The sequence below is a fragment of the Rhynchophorus ferrugineus genome, unplaced genomic scaffold (assembly GCF_030347505.1).
Source record: "Rhynchophorus ferrugineus isolate W39M unplaced genomic scaffold, kcgeb_rfMv2 rfM6, whole genome shotgun sequence".
In the NCBI taxonomy this organism is placed as follows: Eukaryota; Metazoa; Arthropoda; class Insecta; order Coleoptera; family Curculionidae; genus Rhynchophorus; species Rhynchophorus ferrugineus.
In genome coordinates, this window is record NW_027472585.1 from 41071977 (window position 1) to 41090064 (window position 18088).

At 30.8% G+C, this 18088-nt stretch overlaps 1 protein-coding gene across 1 annotated transcript in view; it reads left to right on the forward strand.

The window, feature by feature from the left end:
* The first annotated feature begins 13585 nt into the window (after positions 1-13585).
* The window catches only part of LOC143198668 (secretin receptor), a 39834-nt gene continuing 35331 nt past the window's right edge, over positions 13586-18088 (forward strand). The window contains exon 1 of the mRNA XM_076408015.1: positions 13586-13719. The gene's annotated coding sequence lies outside the window, so the exon portion shown is untranslated. The remainder of the gene's footprint in view (positions 13720-18088) is intronic.

The window sequence follows — 18088 nt, forward strand, 5'->3', positions numbered from 1 at the left end:
AAAATTATTATTACCCTTAGTCCATCAACAATCTTTTTATCAAACTAAGTGTATCTGGCTCAATGTGAACTAGAGATTTTAAATAAACTATGCATGGACATATTTTGTTCAGCTATTTGTTCTATTTTCGATATTTGTTACTGTTCTTGTTTAAGCTCAAAAACTTTTAAAAGCTTATAGTGATGCTGCTCCATCATTATAATTGGTGATATTGATATCAGTGACAAAAAACGGTCTGAAGGACCAAAATATCTCGAAGATAATGTTCTGCAACACTTATTCCGACTCTACTCCCATATTAATATTATTAATACCCTTAGTCCATCAACAATCTTTTTATCAAACTAAGTGTATCTGGCTCAATGTTAACTAAAGATTTTAAATAAACTATGCAATGTACATACTTTGTTCGCGATCTGCTCTATTTTCGAAGTTTATTACTTTTCTTGTTTAAGTTCAAACACTTTTAAAAACGTATAACTGGTGATATTGATATCATCGACAAAGAACCGTCTGAAGGAGCAAAAGAGTTCGAAGATAATGTTCTGCAAGATTTATTGGATGAAAATCCAGCGAGAATTCTCACACACGCTTCAGTTAATGAATCCATTGCTTCCAGGGGATTACATACGATGAGAAAGACCCAAAAAGAAATGATATTAAAATAAAGCATGTGAACAGTTCTGAATAATTAACATGCTTTTATTAATGTCATTATTTGAGTATTAATTTAGTAATTAGATAACGTTTCCTATATAAAAACATACTTATAAATATGATGATAAAATACTTATAGGTACTTGTACTATAAAAAAATTACGGTATATCAATTTGTACAAATTACATTTGCTACATCTGAATACTGCGACCAATTAGATTAAACGAAGCATTTGGCGCTCGAATTTTACTATCAAATCGGCAAATTCACTCAAGTTTTATCTTAAAATCATCTTCTGTTGGCGCCATCCATGAGCGTTTTCATATTCTCGCAAATAAACGCAAACTTTGAACCTTGTCGTCTTAGGCGCTTATTCAGCATACCGAAATTCATTTTATGTCCCTATATATTATCGTTAGCAGGAATTGTGGGACGATTTCATGTGGCGTAAGCGCATAATGATTTTAAAATCGTTTTCATTCCCCAGTTTAGAGGAAGATAATTTGTTAAAACAAAAGACCTTTCTTTCTCCGTATATTATGACTAATGACTTGATGGTTATGGATTTATTTAGGTTCTGATGAGACGTGAATTTTTATAGATATATATTCAAAATTTAAAACAAATTCCCAGAGAGAAAATAAAGCTGGAAAAATAAAAAAATTGTAAATAGTAAATAACTAAAATACTGGAGTCGATTTGCAGTTAGTACAAATGTTTAACAAGATGTTAGTTTGATCACAATGATCAGCCACGCACTGGACACCTTCCATTTTGAACATATGAAAATGAAAAGCTTACAGGTTAGCTAGAAGTCACCCATATAGCTGTCATATTTCATCATTCATCATAATTAAATATAAAGTTCACTTTAGTTATATCTGTGAAATAATATTTTATTAATAATAAATCGACGAATCCTGCGATCTTACAATATAACTCGCATCCCACTCACATTATACTCTGAGACCTTCCATGATCTCAGCTCAGTATCCATTTTCTGATACAATAGAATTTCCAGTTATCTATGAGATCACATGCCAATAGAGTAAAAAAATAAAAGTATTTTAAAAGCAATTCATAAATTTCAACACTGCAACCACATGTGACATCTCGTGATATGTCACGAAAAAATTGGATATTTGAAAAAATTAACTTTGGTGCAATATCAAAACTTTGTCTTTAAGAGGGGCCAAAACAAATTATTAAATTAATTAACCAACAAGTAATAGAATACGTAGAACTGCCATTAAGTAAATACCATATATAATTAAGAGGGAATTGGATTCAGTTTTTAAGGCAAAAAATTTCTCAATCTGCGAAAAAATCAACGATTTAAAATACGCAACAATTTATTGCAAGTACAACTATATTTGTCAGATTAAATGTAAGAAATATCTACGTCAAACATAATTTTTAACAGAAACATTAAAATAGTGTTCTTATTTAACGACAAAACATATTGAACAATCTCATAGATACAGAGGTGTATTATATTAATTATAAATCCAAACCATATACAAAATATTTTAAATATATGGTATATAACTCTAACAGAATACGGATGAATACAAGTAAAACGACCTCTAATATTCGGTTGTAACATAAGATGTAATAATTTTCAAAAGGGGATAAAAGTGACATACAAGCAGTAGAAATGAGATGCCTCTGAAACGTAAATCTCTAACCTCTGACAAAGTCGGGCAGGGTCAGAAGTAAAGATGTAAAAAATTACATAGAAAGCAGGCGACTTTATAGAACACTTATAGCGTGGGAAAGAAAACAGATAGATACAAAAAAATTTAGGAAGTAGTGACGGGAGAAAGAAAAACCAAAGGGCAACCAAGGAGCATGTGGAATCAGTCTATCAGGTAGATACAGCAGAAGACACTAAACACTGTAGAGACAGCAGAAATTAGGAGGGGACAGGCACTATATAGTCAATGTTGCACTAATTCAATATATACTACTATAGCTAGGAAAGAAATACGAAAAATGTAATAATAAAGCCCAATGCCTAAATAATATAAAAGAATAAATCCAAAGAAATTCCTCTAACAGTTCTACTTTTTCTACAGGGACAAACTGAGAAAACACAAATAAACTCCAAAACTGAAAAAACTTCACTAAATATGACAGGAACATAGATCCCCTGTGGACATAAAAATATGCCTATAGCAACATGAGAGGCAACTGGTAGGAGATCAAAGATGTATGGATATTCAACCCAGCCAGGCAGCCTTGGCTGAACACCAGATGAACACTGATCACAAAATCAAACTGTATTCTAACCAACAGACCATGACCATTGGGAGAATAAGCAGGATCCAGTCAAGTGATCTATAATATTATAAACGCAATGTGTAACATTTGCGAAATACCAGTTTCCGTTAGTCAATTAACGTGACTCTAATCCAATGTCCATTACTTCAAAAATATTCCCTTCGGTAAACAATTGCTACTTGAAATCAATTTCGATCGCTAAACCGTCCGACCTAAAAAGAAAAGAAACATATAAATATTAATTTTTCACTGTTTATTTTCGATCGTTCTCCGTTCAAGATGTTCGCAGGAAACCGCAGAACAATTTCTGGAAAATATTCGTAAACAATTATTTGTTGATTTATCTAATCAATTTCACTTATTTGAACAGAAATTCGAGCCATTCGATAATATTTGAATAGACATCTCATGTTATTTATCAAGTTTACAAGAAAATATGTTCGATCTTGGGTAAACTGATTTTAGGAATCGTTGTTCGGTGACTTTTTTTTTTCATTTTAATATTATTTTGATATCACGTGTAATATTTAAAGAGTAGATATTACTATGGAGATAGTTTTGACATAAACATAAAGATTTAACTTCTACCATATGTTTTTTATATTATTATTACCCTTAGTCATATGACATGACATGTTAAAAAACACTTCATTAAGTAATTTCCTTCAGAAAACCCCTGCTTTCGTCTGTTACTTATGATATCCAAACTTTTCGAGAAACTATACGTCAAAAGGCATAATCACAGATGAAAGAAATATTATTCCAGTGCATCAATTTTGGCTCAAGCACTTGATAAGGGTGGACACTTATGTATTTTCCATTTTAAGACTGACTGGAGTTCCACGGGGTGGTCTTGGTGCTGATATCCCAACAACAAAAGAAACAGTACTTGGGACATTTGCTGACAACACAGTTATAATGACAAAAGATGTATCTCTATCTAAGGCTATAGAAAAAGTACAAGTAGCGGTCAACAAGATCTGAAAATGGATTAGATTGGAACTTGAAAATGGACTAATCTGTCCATGTTAATTTTGCGTTGGACTAGTACTTGACGGAAGTCCGATTCCTCAAGCAGAATCAGCCAAATACCCTGTAATATATCTCAATGGTAGTTAGTAGTAGAAAACTGGAAACATCATGTTAGACAAAAAGTAGTGGTTAATCGGAAGATACTCTCAAATTGACCTAAATTCAGAAAGATTGTTAATTTGATCAGTCAATCATAAACCCAATTTGGACCTATGGGGTTTCACTAAGACATCAAACCAACTAGTAATATAACGTACCCAAAACAAAATACTACGATTTAAATATAACCAATGCTTATCGCTACGTAACAAACAAAGAGCTGCACGATGACCATGAAATTAAATAGATATACGAAGTGATCCAAGATTTCATCTTAAAACATGAACTAAGATTGCTAAATCACAGCAGCGTGGAATCAATACAACTACTGGACAACACGCAGGAAATCAGAAGATTGAAGCGAACCAAACTACACGAACTTCTTTAGGCTATAAGTGTATTCTTAACTTTAGCTTAAGTAGTTGAGTTTTATTTTAATTTCGGAAATGTATACTGATGTATTAATCCCGTACTCTCCATGCTTTTGTATTAACGAAAGTACAATAGAACAGTAGTAAAAAATTATTTTCTAAATTGTATTAAGCATATCCAATGTAAAATGTTAAGAGTAAATTTCGCGCAAAATGCTCGCCGGTTTCTTCCGACGTCACACTAATTTATCTGCTCAATCTATCTGCTCAGTCTTGTTCCATGGTTAACTTCAAAAGTGAACAGCTCATATTTGGAAACCGCAAAAAATCTATGAACACAGAGCAAAACAATTAAAAATCATCGGCGGGGAATGTCGAGCTTCGTAGAATAAGAATTGGCGTAACTCTAGTTGCTGTATTTCATAATTTTATTTTACCATTATCAATCTCGCTCCAAATATAAAGAAAAATATATTTTTATTGTTTATTTTTTTTATTTATTTCTACGCTTCAAAATTTGCCAAAGAAAGAGTATTGGTACGACAATTTTTTTGGGTTCTAATTCGAGATCTAATCAATTAAATATAATAAAGAATCAACACCACCTTTTTAACCTTCAAAAAATGTATGTTCTCAGATTTCTCCGTCAATTATGGACCGATTTTGAAAATTATTTTTTTATTCGAAAGAGTGCACTTTTGAAGGTGTTCCATTGGAATAAAGTCAGATTCTGATGGGGAGAAGAAAGGGAAATCGAGGAAAACGCTCAAATTTCAAAGGCACGTACAAAGTTTTCACATATTTTTTATCTAAAATAATCAGATTCAAGATCATTCAATGCAAAAGCCATTCAGTTTGCTTTTTAAGCACTAATTATAAGATATATAACGTCGTAGAAACATCGCAAGCAATTGCTTCTCTAGTGTAATTTTCAAAACGTTTAGCTCCCAGTCGGAGATAGCAGGTTCGATTCCCGACTGGATTAATAACTTTTTGTTATTCTAGTTTTGTTAGAACATTTGTCAAATCACCTAGGCTAGGTAGCGGATCCCGGGGCCTGAACGCTCCTTATTTTTAACCATTGACAAGTTTGAAGTCGGTGCCGAGCCCAAAGAATACAAAAATAATATAATTTTGTGACATATACAAAAAAATTAAATTACCAACAAAAGAAATCTAAATTAATATAACTGTTTGGGTTCATTTGGGTTCCGAAAATTAAATTTCGAACAAAACAAATCTAATTTATTACTCGACAGCGACTTCAAAATGACTGGTTGATAGTAGTTAAAATAATATTGTAAATAGATAAATAGGTTTAGGTAGGTATTAAGCTAAATTGTGTGTATATAGTAGAATACAAAATACGTGTAGTAGAGAGGATAAATAAGGTTTTTATTTATTTTTATTTAGTTATTACAACGATTACTTAGTACATATATTATTTTAAAACGTTTTTTCGTGTATTAAATTATAATTTTGATTTTTTTTAAATTTTTAGTTCCTTTTCATTTTTTGAAGTCGGTTCAATTTTATTGTTAAAAATATTTTATAAATATAAACCATTGTAGTAGTGTGGTGAAAGATCGAATATTGTTAATAATGAAAATATGGCAACAGTGAGTTAAATTCCTCGTCATAACAACATGACCCGTTAAGATCTTCCGAAATAGAGAACAATATACTATGTGTAATGGTTCACACTTCATATTCCAATAAAATATAAAACACGTACAATTTCCTTATGTGAAGACGTTATCGGGAATTCGATAAAAATAACGCCTTCATATTTCGGTCTACGCCATTAGGCAATTTCACATTAACAGGCAATAGTGGCGCCATGAGAGAGAGGTAGAGAATGACACACGTTATTGGAGCATTCGATATGGAAATTTAATTTTCCATCTCTTCCTACGTCTATAACAACTAAATTAAACGATGCAGAAAATATTGCAAAATCCACCAAATGGAACGAGTGGTATTAAGTTAGAGTTACAATGTTGCAATAGCATCTATTTTAAATCTATAAGAGTCAATGTACAATTTTACAAATTTTTCTGCACGTATTTGAAAATATTTTCTAGTATAATATTTTTAAAATTTTAAGGTACATTTGGAGCTGAATAAAATACATGATTTGCTTCAATTAAAATACAGATTACAAAATACTAGCTCCCATATATTTAAAATAGGACATACAAAATATTTCAAGTCGTGTGTACAAAATATAAAATACAGTAACTATTCATATTAACGTAAATTCAGTAAATGGAAAATATTCTTTCATAAACATTACATTTTTAAATATACTATCAAACTTGTTAAAGAAAACAATCTTTTTTCAGGTCCTGATGAGCACAAACTGAAATTAGATTATATGGACATTTATATGTTATTACTAGCGTTGGGAACTATCGACTGAAAACAGTCGAAATAATCGATAGTCGCAGAACAGTCGAAACAGTCGATAGACAAAAAACTAGCCACTGAAAATAGTAATGACTATTTTCAGTCAAATGCACGGTTGGACTGTTTTGTTTAATTTGTGATGTCAGACGAAGTTGTACGAATCCTTTTCTGTATAAATTGTAAGAGCAGAAAGGACAGATATAATTGCTTGGAACAGTTAATTTTATATGTGCTTATATTTTCCAATGGTAGTATAAGCGAGGCGGATATGTACATCTTGCTTCACGTTCTAACTTTAAAAAATAAAAGGAAAAAGGATCATTACTGAATTCTATTAATATACAATTAATAATTTTACTTTAAAGGAAGTAGAATTACTTTTATATCTGAATGTTCTGTTGATCTGTAAAAAGGAATGGAATTTTTCTATGGAAGGTTATAATACCTCACAAGTGTTATATGGTATTTACGTTACACAATTACTATTAGAGCTTTTTTAAATAAAGTAAATGCTTTATTTATTATTGAACAAAATTAGATATTTTAAGAAGAAGAATTTTTAACAAAAATCAGAAGAGAAATCGAAATATTACCATAAAAAAAGTCAAAAGTATTTTACTATTTATCATTCACAATTGTAATCGTTTTACCTTATTGCAAATCTTCAAAAAATATCGTTCCAAAATACTGCTATATTTATATACAATATATTGTTATTTACAACAAAACTACCAAAAAATCATAAAACTACGTATATTACATACAAATCTATGTAAGCATAAATTGGGTACATTTTTGTTAAGGTTGCGGCTAGAACGACAAAGCCAGAACGTTAAAAATCAATCGAATAAAAAAATTAGAACCAAAAATAGTAACTAAAAGTATAACTGAAACAATGGATAGTAAATAGTAACAGAATCAATCCGATCGAAAATAGCGACTGGAAACAGTCGACTGAAACAGGCAATGGTAAAAAGTAGTAAAATCATTCTAACCAAAAATAGCGACTGAAACAGTCGATAGTAAAGAGTAGTCAATTACTAAACAGTCGATAGTCGATTTCAGTCGATAGTTCCCAACACTAGTTACTACGATCGTTTGACCAAAGCTGACCATTGTTTTCCTATTAGTTCTCGACAGTCGCGAATAGAGTGAATGATATTTCCTAGTTCACATAGCTCTTGATTATCATTTTCTTTCCAATTCTACCAAATAATTAGCAGTAATTAGCAGTGAAGCATCTGCGAACTTTGAAAATGATCTTTTTCGCACATTACCTCTTATATAGCAAATTTGTTTTTCAATTTCATTGTCTGCCTAATCAATTAGAAGACGGTCATATGAGCAACCCTTCCTTACAGATAAAAATAAGAGATAAGCTACACCAAGCACGACTAACGGCTATTTTTTGTCACATTTATAAATGTTGAATATAATTGAAAAGAGCACCATTTTTGGTGAATTTTTTCTACCAGCACTTCTTTACACCAAAGCCTATTTACTTCATGGAAAAAACTTCCCAGGATTATCATTTTGTGATCATAAACAATGGAAATTGTTCTAAATAATAGAATTAATAAATTTGTACTAAAATACTCAGCGATAGATTTAATTTACATAAGAGTCTAATCAGCTGTGAGCAGGCAACTGATGGTGCTAAAAATACAAAAAAAAAAACAAAAAGGTGTCCAAAGGCAATAACACTAAATTGCTATCAAAGTTCTCCAATATCGACAGGAGAACACAATGTGTTAACAACAAATGTCTTATATTATTTAAACGTTCCTTTATTTACATAATACTTTATTTATTCAAATTCAAATACTTTATTACTTTTTAACATTTTTTAATACATCTTTCAAACATAAAACGTTTACCTTACTTTAGTATTAAACGATTTTCTGAAGTCTGCTGAAAAAAATCGTTAAAAGTCGATTATTGCCTTTTTTCAGACTTTTTTATAAATATGATTTATATGTAGATGGAGGATAAAAAAAACTCGATGTTTAATATATTTAAACAGTTTATTTCATATGGACGAAAATCGATTTAAAGGATCCGAATAACTCAATAAATACGATAAATAAGCAAATTTTGAAACACGAAGTACAGTTTAATGTCAGAGACATTTTGAATGAAAAATATTTTCTCGTCAAAAATTGCCAAAAAAATCCAATTCCATTTTTTATTCCCTCCAAAAAAAAGGTCTCTTCAAGAACCTCATAATAGGTATCTGTTTCAGTGATGATCTCTTCATTCAACCCAAATCTTTTACCACCCAGTCATTTATTCCGATATGTCAAATATGATCATTTTTGCTTCATATCGATATATGTCAAGATAATCGATATGAATGATAACCCATGGAAAAGTGTCCGCCCGATAAGTACAACCTGGCCTTCTTTGATGTGATATTAAGATCAGTTGATATGAGTACAGCATCAGTCAACTCTATATAATTCCATGGATGACTTCTGGTGGGAGAATCCCTTTTGGGCAACCTAAAAATTGAGCATCACTTGAGATGGTACGACTACAACAGAACTCAGTTAACCATTTATTAACCAATGAAACTGATGGTCCAAAGTCCACATAGTAATTATCAAGCCTTTCCTTGGTATCGGTGATGATTTTTTGCGAAAAATAATGCTTAATCAGCACAGAAAAATCATTTTTCTACTATTGTCAAAACTCGAGAGATTGTCTGCTGTTAATGGCTGTTAATAACAAGCTAAATGACGTAGCTTGCTCAAACTCTCAAGATAATGGAAAATGTATTTATTTAATATACTGACCATTTGATTCGATACATCTTGCATCTATGCATCTATGCTCCAAAAAACTGTTTGTCTTTTGAGCAATACCATTCATTGAGAAATGTTCTAACTTCTTCGATATTGGCTACAAGCGCGTGTCCCATTGAGGCGAAAAGTTGATGGTGGGAAGGGACAAGATTCGGAGTGTACAGTACATCCAAATGCTTTCAAAAATTCCTGACCGGTTTTGTTTTAAGAGCCTTAATTACACTTAGTATATCTTCGGGTCGCTATACTCGTATCTCAAATCCATTTCATAAAATCACACGAAAAAAATTATTACTCCAATAAGAGTTTTAAAAAATGTCCTAAATTATGTGGAGATTGTAGTCCGATAATTGTTGGGATAAAACTTGGGAGCTATTTTATAATCACATTCCCGTGCCAGTAAACGAACTTTTATCCATGCGCAAAAAAACTTTACGGCCCGTAGCCCTGTTTGTCGTATTTTTTAATTTCCTTTATGCCTAGTCCCGTGGAACGGTCGCCATTATCCGATAAAAGTCAGCCTCTAATATCCGGAGACATTTCAATTACTTCCAATTAAAAGGAGCAACGTTGATGGACGCGTGTTTGCGAAAAAAAAAGATCTACCACACCTCCCATCGCGAGAACGTCCTCGGCTAATTAGTCCCATTAGCGTTATTGTCAATCCACATATCGGCATAATGACAGTTTTATTTCGTGGCCGTTTTTTGTTTCGAGGAAATTCCTGCGATAGAAAGATTATAATTATTATCCTACGTGGATTAATTAATAGGCTATTTTTATTAAGTGACGCGTTTAGTTTAACGGGCCATTTAATCTTCTTGCTACTTTATTGGCTTCAATTACAACATACATCAATCAATCAAGCTGTGCGACATGCGACTAATATAAAAAAATAAAAAGACCTTTAAATCCAAAACTGTTGACAATAGATACATTTCAATGTCGTCCAGTTGAAACACGTGCAGCAATTTTTCTGTATATTTATTTTCCAAAACCTCAAGACCCAAAAACAAATTCAAGCAGACACATATTACAATATAAAGATGCTTATCGAATATGCAGAAGATACAATGATCTGCTGCAAAAAGACTTCTTGAGATCATACTAATCTATCTGAAGCTCGAAATATTGTGACACAAGGGTGATTATGATGATGATGAACAGTTATTGTTATTAGTATCACCAACTCACATATTACTTACCAAACATATTCAGTGATAATCATTATTTTTTAAATTAATACTATATACTGATTGAGAACTATAAGCTTGACACTGAACCAAAAATATTAATTTACCATAGAATCCTTGTCCTTCTCAGATCTATTTTAATCAATCTCGTATAAATAGAAAGTTGCACTGAAAGAACCGAGCAGTTTCTATAGAATATGTTAATCTACCAAAAGTTATTATTTTGAATACCAATGAAAAAATACCCCCAATTACACTGAATATATTTAAAAATGTATGTATTAAAAAAAGCAGTTTAGCATGTATTTATAAATATTAACTATCGAAATTTGTAATACATATCTTATAATTTGAAATATGCTTTTTTCCAATAAGGATTTATTTGGATTACTTAACCATTGATTGTGCTTTTTTTGTATTATGAAAATTGGGCCAACAATTTAAAACAAAAAAACCAAAAAAAAAGTAAATAAAAAAAAACAAAAGTTAATGAAGATATTAACATTTTCTTTAGCAAATTAAATATTAAATTGTTGAAAAAATATATATTTCCTTAACCTAACAGAAGTATAATTACTCCGTAAAATTTACCACTAAACTTTAACAGGAAATACCATTGTTTCCTTCTTTAAACTATTCTTATATAGATAAAAGTTTAAAGTGGTTGTAAAATAAGACGGAAATTTATATCATTAATAGAGTGGTATAAGTGTTACAAATATATGTTAATCAAACAATCAAAAAATCAAACTACATTTTTGCATTTTTTGATAACAATATTAAGACAAACTATTACGATTCAACTACGCCACTGATCAGGCTGCCAAATTCATGAAGTAAGTGCTTGAAACCCGGACTTTATTATATCCATAATATGTTGTATGTGTTATAGGCTAATATAACATATATTTACTGTTTCTTTAACATATATTTTAATCGTATCTAATTAATATACATTAACACTTTAATAAAATCAAAAATAATCATCAAAAATGAAAAGTCTACCAAGAATAACTTAGCCTAATAGTTGGTTTAATTGATTTCAGTAGTTAAATCAATCTCTTGGAACACCAACAAACATGTTTTAATTTTTTATTAATCTGGTAGTCATCAATTTGACTTCAGGAAGACCCTCTGGACTATGGACAATATTCACAGAACCATAGCTATAATTGAAAAGTCTTTTGAGGAAAAAAGTCCTACCTAATATACTTAGTTACTTTCACTGACTAGACTGCCAGTATTACTGTAAGTTAAGCAAATAAAGTAAGCGCACGAAATTTTCAAACGTCAGTAAACAGTCAATAGCCTTGTTGGTATAAAAAATATCCAAGTGCCACATACTGACACTGAAAAATATTTAGGAATAGTATTGAACTGGAAAACTCATATGAAGAAGACAGAATAACTTAATAAACCTTAAATAAACTTAATCTAAAATATTCTAGTGTGAAAATAATTTTATTTTGAAGCAGAAATCTAAATGTACACAATATTAGTTATTAAACATTAAATGTTGCTTTGATTGTAATTCCAGTAATGTAATTAAAATATAATTTAATAAAGATATGAACATATTACTGTTAGGAGCTCGAATGTGATTTGATCAACAAGATCTATAACTGTTTTCAATTTATTATTATTCAGCCACACGGTATATATGGGCGTTAATCATAGAATGCCCAAAAATACATTTTTCAACATTCTTTAGTTTTGTTATTTGATTGCAAGAAATCTGCTGTTGATACCAATTAAACGTTTCTAGAAATTTGGTGATACTGATCTGTCATATCCGAGTGCTTTTAATGTCAATGACAAGGAACGGCCTGGGGCACTAAAAAAGTCCGTAAACCATAAATTGCAAGACTTGGACGAAAACTCGCCCCATAAACTCCTGAAGAACTTTCATTCAGACAGCTTAGCAATTGATGAATCAACTGTTTGTAGATATTTACATGCCAGGACAAGTATCCAAAATGAGGGAAAATAGCACGAATTGACTGAAAATTGCTTGCGAGGAAAGAAAATAACAGTTTTCTCTGATGTATTGCGACTTACAATGAAAATTTGATCTGCTGCGACAATATCAAGTAAAGAATTATGAAGAAGTCATTAGTCAGTTAGTTCAAGTGAGCCATCGACACCGAAGTAAAAATGTTGCGACATCCGGTCTTACCCAGCCTGGTTACTGGCGTGACTGGGATCATTTTCCTTGTCGGATTTTACACTCTTGCCTAGGACAATCACAAATATTAAACAACCACATACATAAATTTACGACCATGCCCCAGCAGGATTCGAAACCGCGGCTATTGCAACAGCAGCAGGACCGTCCTGTCGCCTTTACCATTGCGCCACCAAGCCGGGCAGAAAATATTTTTAATAATATACATATTGAATCAATTGTTTTTGCATCAATGCACTTTTCAAGCGAAATTATGATCAGAACACGATCAAGCATCTAATATGATGTAATTAGTTATTTTAATATGATGCAAAACCCAGATAATTTTCATGTAACTCTTATAGGTATTTCCAAATAAATTTATTCAAACAAAATAACTCAACAAATCACTTAAACGACCTGAACATCTTCTAATTACATTATTTAATTAAACTGTAAAACTACACCACTGTTTTAAGGGTTGAGTGGACTCGTCCGAAATAGAAAGATAACGGCTGGTGTTCAGGTACTTCAATTTGTTAAAGTAGATTAAGATTTTATCAATAAACCCAGTAAACTTAAGTCTTCTCTCAAGATTCAAACAGTGGTGCGAGGTATCGTTACAAAACATAATCTATGTGGAACTCTGATATTTACTTGTCAATATCAGCGTCAGTGATAACCCGTTACTTGTTAGATATTTCAGGTAGGAACACATAAGAAAAATAAATATATGTCGCATGTTTATATATAAAAATACCTGTTTGTGTTTGCCTGTATTATTTTAATTTAAACGCGCTGCATTAGAATTCAATAAATATGTTATCCGGCTTGGTGGCGCAGTGGTAAAGGCGATGGGACGGTCCTCCTACTGTTTCGATAGCCGCGTGTTCGAATCCTGCTGGGGCATGGTCGTAAATTTATGTTTGTGATTGTACTAGGCAAGAGTGTAAAATCCGACAAGGAAAATGATCCCAGTCACGCCAGTAACCAGGCTGGGTAAGACCGGATGTCTTCTGGGATGATTTCTAAAGTTGGTCACTCGCCAATCGGTAGGCTTAATGCTGAGGACCGTGGTTCGGAAGCGACGTTGAACTTTAGGCCCAGTCCAGATAAACCCATAGTTGGTAAAAGGAGACTAAAATATATTTTTAAAAAAATAAAAAAAAATAAATAAATAAGTTATTTTATTTTATTAAATAAATAAATAAAAAAAAATATCAGAAATTAAATTAAAAAATATTATTTTAATGATATTTGTTTTTGTCATCTAGAAATTCGTAGTTACAAGTGAAAATATATAAATTAGGGAGATATAAGCATTAGTATTAATATATAATATATTTAAATAATGACTGGATGTTAAAATTAAATTTTTTAATATAAAAAGAAACAACTAAAACTTGTTATTAAATATTAGATCTAAGAAAAAGATTTTAAATTCGTTTTTTTAGTTAAAAAGTACCTTCACTACATACAGCACATACTTTTTTGCAGAAACCACCACAGTATGTATATTATAGTATTTAGTCGCAATGTGACGCTTTTTTTTAAACTTTTCTTCTTTTTTAATTGCACATAACTTTCTAACAACTGTACCAATTTCGATGTTTAAAATGATTTGTTTTGTTAACAGAGTTATCTGCAATTGACACCATTAATATACAGTAATTACTAGCAGTATTACCATTTAGTATCATTGAGTTATTCAATCTAAACAGACATTAATTATTCAAGGCTCAATATTAAATTTTCAAAAAAAGATTTTGATCCAAGAGACTGAAGTGGTGGTTTTGATAACATTTACAATTATCTACCAACGTTAATTGAATAAAGTTAATGAGGTAATTGTTACATTTGGTGCCACTTCTATTCTTACCAATGTTGACTTCTATTATAGTTGGCAGAAGACCTTTAGCCTTTTATTTTCTTATTTCATTTCAAGCATTTCAAAATATTACTCCATTTTCCTTGCTTTCTCTACCATTTAGATATTGTCTTATTGACTGCTTGACTCTTATATTGTCTCTTAATTTCTTCACTTACATTTTTGATTAACGCATATAAATAATCTGCAGTGATTCAACATAACTCAGTAAGTAAACTGTCTGACACAAAAAATGGTAATTACTGTTGACAAACCCATATAGTTCCAGCAAAGTAGTTTCATTCAAAGCAAAATTATTCTGTCATTCGAATGATTATTATGGGAACTCAAAAAATGTTAGTGAAACAGGCCTTGATAAAGTTGATTACGCATTGTTTCTGCTGAAAAAAAAAGATAATTGAAACTAAACAGTAGCTTGATTATTCTCTGAATCAATTAAACTAAGTTTAGATAACTGTTAAAATAAGAAAACTCTCAGGAAAATTATTGGAATTGAGGAATGGTAGTACGTTCCTTTTTAGTTATTTAAATAAAATTAAGGTTTTTCTTAACCTTAATTAAAAAACTAAATCAACTAATATTTTTTATAATTAGTATATATATATATATATATATATATATATATATATATATATATATATATATATATATGAGACGATTATATATACATATCACTACATAGTATATTTTCAATAGATAGAGTGATTCAAGAGGAAGGTTTATATGTATAATACATGCATAATATATTAAGGCAACATTGCTAATTTTAGAGGTTTCTAACGTGATGTCGTAAATTAACCTATTATTTTAGGCTTATTTAGCAATTAGCAAAAACGCTGCCGAACCCTACGAGTTAGATCAAATTAATGTACTACAGTATTGTACACCATAAAAAGGTCTACAAAAAAGTCCGCGATGGTATATGTTTATCTTTTAGGGATAACCCACATTAACCATTTTTATTGTTTACTTTTTACGTGAGAAAATGGCTTATTTACGAAGCTATTTTAAGCAATACGGCATTAATCCTTATCGAATTAAGTACCTTAAATACAGTGTGCAATTAATATAGATCAATATGGTTTCTTATAGCATGTAAATTAAACAAATATTTTCGGAGATATTACAAATTTAAAATTTGCGTTTAAAAATGTGTAATGTAATAAAAATTGTATGAAATTAGATATTCCAAAGATAGCAGGAAATCTTCATAGTAAGTATAGGGGAAGAGGAATTGTTTTACTCCAAATTTAATGCGTGCAGGCCAAGGGCAGTAATGAATGAACCAAAAATACTGGATCGATTTTAATCATGTTTTCATTGAGTGACATAGGCATATATATTTTATGCCCGTGCAAAGTCGGAGCGGGCCGCTATGTTTTTATATACAACGTTCATATTTTGTTTTCTGTAGTGTATTTAATTTCGTATCAGCATTGCACCCGTGCGAAGCCGGGGCGGGTCGCTAGTATATATATATATATATATATATATATATATATATATATATATATATATATATATATATATATATATATATATAAATATATATATATACAACATAACAATACTACTCATTCGAATGCACAGTGCAATTCACACACTTGAGATTTGGAATCTCTCTTAGTAAAAAAAATCAAATCAAGTATGGGACTTTATTAATTAATTATCTTTAATCGTTGTTATCACTTAAAATTATAAATATCCCGAAATGTTATTGTAAACACAATATAGATAATATGTTACGACTTTATTTTGCGAAAACGAACCTTAAACTAAACTTGTTGATTGACAACATTTTTTTTTATCTAAGATAACAATCAGCGTTATAATGGATCAATAACGTTCGCATCGATCACGCCAAATGTTCCCACACTTAATTTACAACTGTAAATATGATAATATAATATAATTGTTACAATACACATCAGTCACGATATTGCATTCGTTTTCGACAACTTTTTCTCATCTTTCTAATAATATTACAATATCGTATCTGAAGAACGATGTTAACAGCGATCCAGTCATCTATCCATTATAGTATTTCTTCAATATTTCGACACCGTGTGTGTGATCATTTTTTTTATTATTTAACATTTAATTATATTACATTGTTACTAGTCGTTTCCGTCTAACCTACAATTTGTCTTTATGATAACTTAAATCTAGGTATATAACTAGGAGGACCCATCGGCCCTATCTCAGTCTCTGGTGAAATAATGTTTAAATATTTCACTACTGTATTTTTTATTATATGCACCTAACTACACAACACTACACAAGATCAGATGGTTGGATTATTTTGAACCTGTGTCCTGTTCTGGTGGTATCCAAAAGCTGCAATAGTTCAATATTTTCATGAGAATGGAGTCTTTCCTCATGCCCCCTTGCAATTCTCTTGATTTCTTGACTGACTGTGGGTATCTGAAGGTCTCGATGTAGGTAATCAGTCATATAGTATTTGGGTGCGCCCACAATACCTCTCAAAAATTTGTATTTTATTTATGTTACTCTTTGTAGAACATCCCCATAATTGAACTCCGTATGTCCATATAAGTTTCAGTATTTGCTTATATAATAGCAATTCATTATGTACTGATAATTGTGATTTTCTTCCAATTAGCCAGTACATTTTCCTATATTTCAGTTCCAGTTATTTTCTTTTCTTCTTTATATGTTCCTTCCAACGAAGTTTTGCATCAAGATTCATTCCAAGATATTTGGCGTTGTTGCTATATGGAATGATAGTATTATTTAATGTTATTGGTGCTTGTACTGTCTATTTATAGGTGAACTTCACATGTACAGATTTACTTTCATTAATTCTTATTTTCCAAGATTGTGTCCAATTATTTATATTTTCACTTGCCTGTTATAATTTTCGTGAAGCTTCTTCACTATTGCCTCCTAGAGTAAGCTTCTTCTTATTTTACTCTAAACAATCTGCTTGTAATTTACGATTTTAATAGTTCGGTGTGTTGTTTTAGCAACATTTTCTGTAGTTCATGAACAAGGCCTTCATGCCAAACCTTATCGAAAGCTTGTACTACATCTAAGGATACAGCTGAGCATCTTTATTACTTTTGTAGGCTTTTTGATTAACATCTGTTATTCTGTGGACCTGGTCAATTGTTGAATGCTCGTCAATAAATATAAAATAAACCCAAACTGGTGTGTTGGTATTAGT